This window comes from Hevea brasiliensis, chromosome 10, assembly GCF_030052815.1.
Source record: "Hevea brasiliensis isolate MT/VB/25A 57/8 chromosome 10, ASM3005281v1, whole genome shotgun sequence".
NCBI classification, from domain to species: domain Eukaryota; kingdom Viridiplantae; phylum Streptophyta; class Magnoliopsida; order Malpighiales; family Euphorbiaceae; genus Hevea; species Hevea brasiliensis.
In genome coordinates this window covers 68,704,537-68,713,140 of record NC_079502.1, presented here as the reverse complement: position 1 = coordinate 68,713,140, position 8,604 = coordinate 68,704,537, and the positions used below count along the sequence as shown (strand labels likewise).

The 8,604-nt window shown below is 36.5% G+C and overlaps 1 non-coding gene across 1 annotated transcript; it reads left to right on the top strand.

The window, feature by feature from the left end:
- Window positions 1-5,257: 5,257 nt before the first annotated feature.
- Window positions 5,258-5,364, top strand: LOC131169942 (small nucleolar RNA R71). The gene has a single exon (XR_009140887.1). It is a non-coding gene; the product is annotated as a small nucleolar RNA R71 (small nucleolar RNA).
- The last annotated feature ends 3,240 nt before the right edge of the window (window positions 5,365-8,604 follow it).

Genomic DNA, 8,604 nt, shown 5'->3' with positions numbered 1-8,604 from the left:
GATATGGCAGCTTCTAAGTTTTGCTCTGGGGTGCAGTGGAGTTGTTTTAGAACTCTGCTCATTACATTCAGCAATTTTAATTTGCTGAGAATCATCTTCTCTCTTGCCGAAGAAATCCACTGCTCCAAATTTTCTCAATTTTTCCAGGTGTGATTTGGTTGTGGAGGTGGTGGTGGTGGTGCTGCTGCTGGCATTACCCCAGCCATTTGTCTGAAGAATTCAGCCATTTGTTGGAACATGGCCTGTGGAGGCTGAGCAGGCTCTGCTTGAGCTGGAGGAGCAGGTTCTCCCATACCCCCAGTCTCAGCTGCTGCAGGTGGAGCATGACTCTCCACTTCCTCCTCAACTGCTCTCTGTGACGTAGGGTCCATATCCTATTCAAAATAACAAAGACAAACAGAACTGCATTAGTGTCACCTCGACTCTTACAAATGCAATGCATGGTATGGACTCAATCTAGGCCCAGAAACACCTAAACCGTGCTCTGATACCACAAAATGTGACACCCCTTACCCGTGTACAGTATACCCGAGTAAGCAATGTCACACGGTGTACCGGCACACTCTATTATACCTTAATTAATTTTTATCATGGTTTTGAATATAACTTGTGAAATATAATATATATTTGAGCCATTTATCGAAATTATAATTTATTTGAGGTTCCGAAAATTTTATAGAAAATCCGGCGGAGTACCGGCTAAAAATGGAGAAAACAGTTCTTCGGAACCTGTGAAAAACACTTCCTATAGCCATGTTCAATCATTCTCAACCTCCAATATCATCAAAATCTCAACATTTTTCAATTTCGTTTCTCAATCATTCATCTCATATGATAATCATGTACAAATCACAAATAAACATTCACTTTTCCATTCATCAACACAATTTTCATTATTTACATGAAAATCAAAATACATTACATAAGTTTCATTTACACAAAGGAAAATAAAAATCAATTACAAAATACCAAAATGAAGCCTAGTGTCCTACCAATGCACTGTAGATGGTGAGGTGACATGGACAATCTTGAGTCTGCAGGATGGACTCACCCAGTCTGTGGTCTACTGGGCTCACGTTCAGTATCTCCAGAACCTACGCCTGGCAAAAGCAACGCGCTAAGCAATGATGCTTAGTGGTGCAATAATAAAATAAAAGAAAATAGTAGAAAATAAATATGTATTTAATGTATATGTCTTATTTGTTTTGTATCTGTTATATTTATTTATTTCTTTAACTTTATCCATTTTCATTCATTTGGTTGCCCAAGTAACCTATCTTGAGCATCGGACTGGATAAGCGGGTAAAGCGCCTTTGGGTATCTAGTACCTCGGGCCGTCACACCATCGGTCACATATGCATCTCCCGGTGTGCAACAGAATAGCTAACGAGCTGTAAATAATATTAGGCACGAGGCCAAGTCTCAACACAATATCAAAATGGCTAAAAGCCATAAAATCACAGAACATAATTCCATGTGCAGTACTGCTAACTGAACCCTATTGGCATGCCAAACTATCCAAACCAATCTAGTTAGGTATACTAGGGCATTTGATACTTTTGAATTCTTCAATTTTTGAATTTCAAGTTTTGGTGTCACTATTCACCTCATTGGTCAACAAAAATGTTGACTTTTGGATAGAAAATAGGTACATTGGTTTTGACACTCCCAACATACCACATTTTGCATTCAAAACTTGTTGGCATTAAGCATTAATACCATTTCTAAGCTTAAACCAAGGGAAGCAAAATTTTCAGTTTTTGTAACCCAAATTTACTGTTCCATTAGGCACTGTTGTAGTGGGAATTTGAGGAAATGGTAAATATGAAAGTTGTTCCATATTTTGTCTAGTTGAATTTCCTTTTTTGAATCACTCCATTTGGAGTTTTGTAGCTCCAGATATGGTCCAAAAACCACAGCTAGCTGGATGGCAAAACTGCAGAATTGACCATATCTGATCACGATGAGCGATGGCGCCACTGCCTTGTTGGATGGGTTCTGGCCATAATTTGGGGTAGGTTTCTTCATGAAAGTTGTTTTTCTATGTCTTAACTTGTTTTTGTAAAAATTTCAGATCAATTGACCATTTCTACAGTGAGTTATGGCCATATGAACAGTTACTGTTCATTTGGTCATTCTGCAGAACCTGTTTGCAGGGTATCCGGATTGGGGCCAATTTTTGGTCCACTTGCTTTGGTCTTTTGGACATGGTTTCTTCAGCAAAATTGTGCCATTATAAGTCTAGTTTCATGTCCAATTGGCCAAACACCAATTGGACCTACACAGCCAAAGATATGGCAGTCCAAACAGGCTGGATTCACAGCCTCCTTGCTGCTGTCCCTAGGCAGCCTACCATTTCACTTTGCCATGCTATATTTCAGTCCAAATTATAGTCAACTTACCTCAAATGGTCACTAATTGACCATTATAATGTACGTTAACAATTTCATAAGCCAAGTCCAATTTTCACTCCCAAACCCTAGCTCAAATTCAAGGTTCACACCACCCACCTTAATTAAACACTTTCATTCATTACATGTATATATATACACTTTAAACATAATCTCTAATTCATTCTAAGTCTCTTAAAACAATCAAACTCATTCCTTCCTTAGGGGCTGCCGAAATCCATGTTGGACATACACATGATTTTTATTCATTTAAGTTACAAATTCTTACTTATTTCAAGTCTCTAACATAGAAATAAAGAGTTTTAGATATATATGTGCACTAACCTCTTGTAGGGCAGAATTTTCCAAGCCCAAACTTCACTTTCTTTCCTCTTCTAGGCTGCCAAACACTTTTCCAAGATGAGTGGACAAGTTTTAATGAAAGGGGTTTAGGGTTTAGTAGTGAAACAAAGGGAGAAATGAAGCTTTGGTTGCAAAATCAATGGTGGTTTGGCTAGCCATGGGTTTCGGCTGGTTTGGGAGGAAGAAGGCAGCTGGTTTTTTTTAATTGTTTTTGTCATATTTATCTCTTTTTATTAGTTAGTTAAATGTTTGTTTAAATGTGATTGGTGGTAGCTTTTTAAATGACATCATCATATGTCATAAATGAGCCTTTTTTTATTTTTCTTTTCTTTTCATCACTACTCATTTTCAATTTAATTTTTAGAAATGTTTATTCATATTTTATGTCATAATAATTATTTACATAACTGGACAAGTCGGCCAAAAATCACCTCTGAAGGCGAAATAACCAAAATGCCCTCCGTTTGGCTTAACGGGTCAAAATTGTCTGTACCCATTGAAAAAATTTTCTAAATATTTTCTTGGCATTCTAATGCCATAGGGACCTCAATGACCCTTCTCTGGAGTCCCAAAAATTATTTTATGAATTTTCTCTTGGGTCTAGGGCTCCTAGTTGCGAGAACCGCAACTTCCCTATGGGTTACCCATCGCTAGGGCACCGGCTCGTTTAACTTGGTTGTATTTTATTTCTAAAATTTTTTCTAATTTTTTTTATTAATATTTGAGTTAATTATGGTTCCTCACTTTAGTTAAAATATTTTTCCGGGCGTTCTAACTATCCGGACTGACACTGGTCATAGGAACAGTAGAATGTACGGAGTTGCTACCGGGAGGGTGTTACAGTTTACATCTTCATGTTGCTTCTTCTTATCATTGCCAATGTTGAAGACTAAATGATCCTCTCCGACTCTGAGAGTAAGTTTTTCACCTTTCACGTCAATCAAAGCACCAGCTATAGCTAGGAAAGGCCTCCCCAAAATGATTGGGATGTTAGAATCCTCTTCCATGTCCAAGATGACAAAGTCAACAGGTATATAGAATTTCCCAACCTTCAGATGCACATTCTCTAAAATCCCTTCAGGATACTTAATTTATCTGTCAGCTAACTGAAGAGAAATGTGGGTTGGCTTAAGATCTCCCATATTGAGCTTCTCATAAATGGAGAGGGGCATGAGGCTAACACTAGCCCCTAAATCACATAAAGCTCTTGTAGAACATGATTCCCCAATGTGGCATGGAATTGAAAAACTCCCTGGATCCTTGAGCTTTGGAGGAAGTTTCCTTTGGAGGATAGCACTGCATTCCTTAGTTAAGGCTACAGTCTCATAATCTTCAAGTCTCCTTTTATTTGAGAAAATTTCTTTTAGAAACTTAGCATAAGAAGGCATTTGGGAAAGAGCATCAATAAAAGGCACATTTATATATAGCTTCTTCAAAACCTCTAAGAACTTCCCAAATTGCTTATCAAGATTGGCTTTTTGAAATCTTTGTGAAAAGGGAAGTTGTGGCTTGTAAGGCTCTGGAGGTATATACTTCTCTTCCTTCTCTTCAATTTTCTCTTTACATTTTTCTGCACTCTCTTGTTTTTCACTCTCATCAGTTTCTTTCTCATTTTCTCTCCTCTCACTATTTTCACTCTTCTCATTATTTATAACTTTCCCACTTCTTAAAGTAATAGCTTGACACTGCTCTCTTGGGTTTTCTGGTTGACTTGGAAGTTTTCCAAAAGACTTAGTACCTGAGGAAGATGCTTGTTGTGCAATCTGATTTTCCAAAGATTCATTATGTGTTTGCATCTGTTCTAGCCTTGCTTTCATCTCTCTCATCTCCTCATCATGCTTAGTTTGGTTAGCAAGAATCTGTTGTAATAAGGCTTCTGTGGTGGGATTTTGTTCTTGCTGTTTTGGTGGAGGATTCATAGTTTTCTGCTGAAAATTAGGCAATGGTTGCCTATTTTGCTGAAATGGAATTCCTTGTTGCGGTTGTGGTTTAAATTCTGATTTGGAACTTGACTTTGCTAATTTCCCCATGAAAAGTTGGGATGATTCCTTCAAGTTGGATTATAAGTTTGAGAGTAAGGATTCCCCATCTGTTTGTTTCCATAGTTACCAACATATGCTGCTTGCTCTCCATAGTCTACTCCACAGCTGGTAGTTCCCTCTGCATAAGCAACTTGTTGTGAACTTCCAGATGATGATGATGAACTAACCAACATACTCAAATCTTCCATCTTCTTAGCCAAAACATTTGTAAGTGCATCAAATTTTGCATTAATCATGTTGAACGGATCAAGATCATACATTCCAGCAGCTTGCCTCCTTTGAGATGGAGCTGGTCCTCTTGGACTACTCCAAAGATGAGTATTCTTTGCAATTTTCTCCAATAGCTCATATGCTTCATCTTCATGCTTCATAATAAATTCTCCTCCTGTTTGAGCATCAATAATCCCTCTAATTGCAGGAGTGACATTGGTGTAAAAATTCTGATTTATCATCCATTTTGGAATGGCATGATGTGGGCATTGTCTCTCTAATTCCTTCCATCTCATCCATGACTCATAGAGAGTTTCATCTTCTCTTGGTCTAAAAGCTGTCATTTGGTTCCTCAATTCTTGAGTTTTTCCAAGTGGAAAATATTGTGCCAGAAATGCATTAGTGAGTTGCTCCCAATTTGTAATGGAGTTGTGAGGTAAAGAATCAAGCCAATCCAATGCTCTATCTTTCAAAGAGAATGGGAATAGCTTCAATCCTGCTGCATCATCAGACACTCCAGGTTGTTTTTGCATATCACAAATCATAGCAAACTTCTTCAGATGTGTGTGTGGATTTTCAGAAGGATGTCTTCCAAATTGAGAATTTTGAATCATTTGAAGAACTCCAAAATCCATCTTATAACTATTTGCATCAATTCCTGGTCTTGCTATGCTCTCTCTCAAGTCATCAAAACGAGGAAAAGCATGATCCATCATACTTCCCCTAGGTACATTAGCATTTATAATCTCTTCACTTTGGGCTGCATTTTCATTATTTCGATCATTTCCAGCATTACCACCAATTCTAATTCTTTCATCAGCCATGTCTGCTTCAATTTCAATTTCTCTCAAAACTTCTTTCTTTTTTCTACTTTCTTTCTTGTTGGCTTTACAAAATTTCTCAATTTCAGGATTGAACAATAAGGATGTGTCACTTGTGCTTCTAGCTCTTCTCATAAAAGATTAAAAGTACCTGAAAAAGAACACAAACAAACACAAAATGAAAAGATAACAAAAATAAAACTATAAACAACTAAAATAATCAAGAATTCAATCTTAAACAAACAACTCCCCGGCAACGGCGCCAAAAACTTGATGTGGCCCAACCGCAAGTGCACGGGTCGTACAAGTAGTATAGAAAAAGATATCGTTCCCACGAGGAGTTGTGTTAATGATTGAATTTTTGATATAAAAAGGTTGACTAAATTGAACTATCTTTGAAATTAAAGTAACAAATTAATGGGTATTTGAGTATGAAATCTATATGTGCAAAATTAATAATCTATCCAACAATGTATATATTAAACTAAAATTGCATCAAATTGAAATAAGCAAGTTCAAATATGGCAATATTTAAAATGGCAATATTTAAAATGGCAAGCAATTAAATTTGATTAGAAATTAACAATTATAAAAAGGCGATTCCGGAGTTCGGGGTTTCATATTCAAGCTATTTTGGGATTTCAAATTGGTTATCCAATCTTGTGGAACTTACGGGTTTTAAGTAGATTAATTCTTAAATCCTTTGAATACCCTTTCGAGTGAGACAAAGAGTGCCTTAATCAATCTAATCCTACTTTCGTGGAGTTAGAGTTAATTAAGACCCATTAGGTTCTTTAATTAATCTATGAATCCTCTTAATCCTTAGTCTATTTCTAGATCTAAGTTAATTAAGTCCAATTTCTTGATTATCTATCACAAGGCCTTCTCCTTTCGGTGCCTCAACCATGGATTAAGAACATTACTTAATGGGATCCTACACTAAGCATGTCATTAAGCACACAAGAAATGAATAAAACTCATTAAGACCACAAAATATGGATTACCCAATCAAAATCCACAAAATATCTCAAATATTACAACCCTTACTCTAGAATCAAAGTAAAACTACTCACTATCCATAATGCTTACAAGATATATTGAGTTTATATGGAAATAAAGCTTTAATCTAAGCTAAGAAACAATAAACTAAACACTAGAAATGTAGGAAAAATGTAAGAAAAGAAAAGAATCTCCAAATCTGGTTGGAAATGGTATGGAAAATGGATATGACTCTTCAGCTGCTCCTGCTCCTCTCCCTTTTTCTGCTCTCCTCCTTCTAAAATGGGAAATGAGGCTATTTATAGCATTTTCTGACATGAAGCCCTAAAATGTTGTGTTTTAGGAGGGATTTTCTGAGGGAATCTTCTGCCAGCACATTAATGAAATCTTTGTGGGACTGCATAAGTGGACTGCGTAAGTCATGCAGTCCCTTATGCAAGTTTCGGCTGGTTTCTGGTTCACTTATGCAAAACTGCATGACCAGGTGCATAGGTTATGCACAATTCCGTGAGATTGCATAAGGGGGCGTGAATCTGCATAAGCCATGCACTCTCCTTATGCACAATTCGGCAGGTATTGGAACAGTGATTTTTCTCCTTATGCAAATCTGCATGGCTTATGCGGCAAGTTATGCGCAATTTGGCCAATGCATATTTCAACTTTGAAACTTGTTTTTGACATCTTTGGCTGTAGAGATCACTCCTCAATTGCAAAATTTCTTTTTTAGTCCTTCCAAAACACCATTTTTCCTACAAAATAAAGTAAAAATTACAAATTAATCCAAAATTGACAATTATGAAAAACTAACTAATTAACTAATGAAATTAGCTAAAAATTGACTAATAATCAAATAAAATGGCTATGAAATTAAACCTAAATGATTATGCAAAATATATGCATCAAGGGTATGATTTCTCCTTTCAAATACACCATTCAACTGTGGTGTTCCTGGAGGAGTCAGTTGGAAACAATGCCATGCTCTCTCAAGTATTCATCAAATTCAGTACTCAAATATTCTTCTCCACGATCTGATCGAAGAGCTTTAATACTCTTTCCTGTTTGATTTTCTACTTCGGATTTAAATTCTTTAAACTTTTCAAATGATTCATGTTTATATTTCATCAAATACAAATACCCAAACCTTGATTTATCATCTGTAAAGGTAATAAAGTAATGAAAATCGCCTTTAACCATTTCTTTAAATGGATCACATACATCACTATGTATTAGCTCCAAAATATTTTCAGCCTTAGTCCTTATCCAACAAAGGGTGATCTAGTCATTTTGCCTTGAAGACAAGATTCATAAGTTGGAGTAGGCTCAGAGCCCAATGAGGATGAAAACCCCATTTTCTCCAATTTTGCAATCCTATCTTCTGCAACATGGCCTAATCTTAAGTGCCAAATATATTTTGAATTTTGAGTTGATTTTCATCATGGCATTGCATTCTTTTAGATTGCTGTACTCTAGACAGTGGAAACACTTTCTTGCTGGCAGTGGAAACACTTTCCTACTGATAGTGGAAACACTTTCCTTTACCTTTGTCAACTTTGATCTTTGTTTTTCTATTTTGGAAGGACCAAGAATCTGAGGTTTCTTTTTCGTATTGCCCTTCTTCTTGTTGTACTTTCCAGTAGAAGAAGATGCAATCAAAGCTACCTCTTTTCCTTTATTGCCCAGCATATTCTTTTGGGCAATAACCAGCATGTTGAGTAAACCAGCTAAGGTGCATTCCTGTTTAGTCATATAGAAATTTGTCACAAAATTCCCAAAAGACTC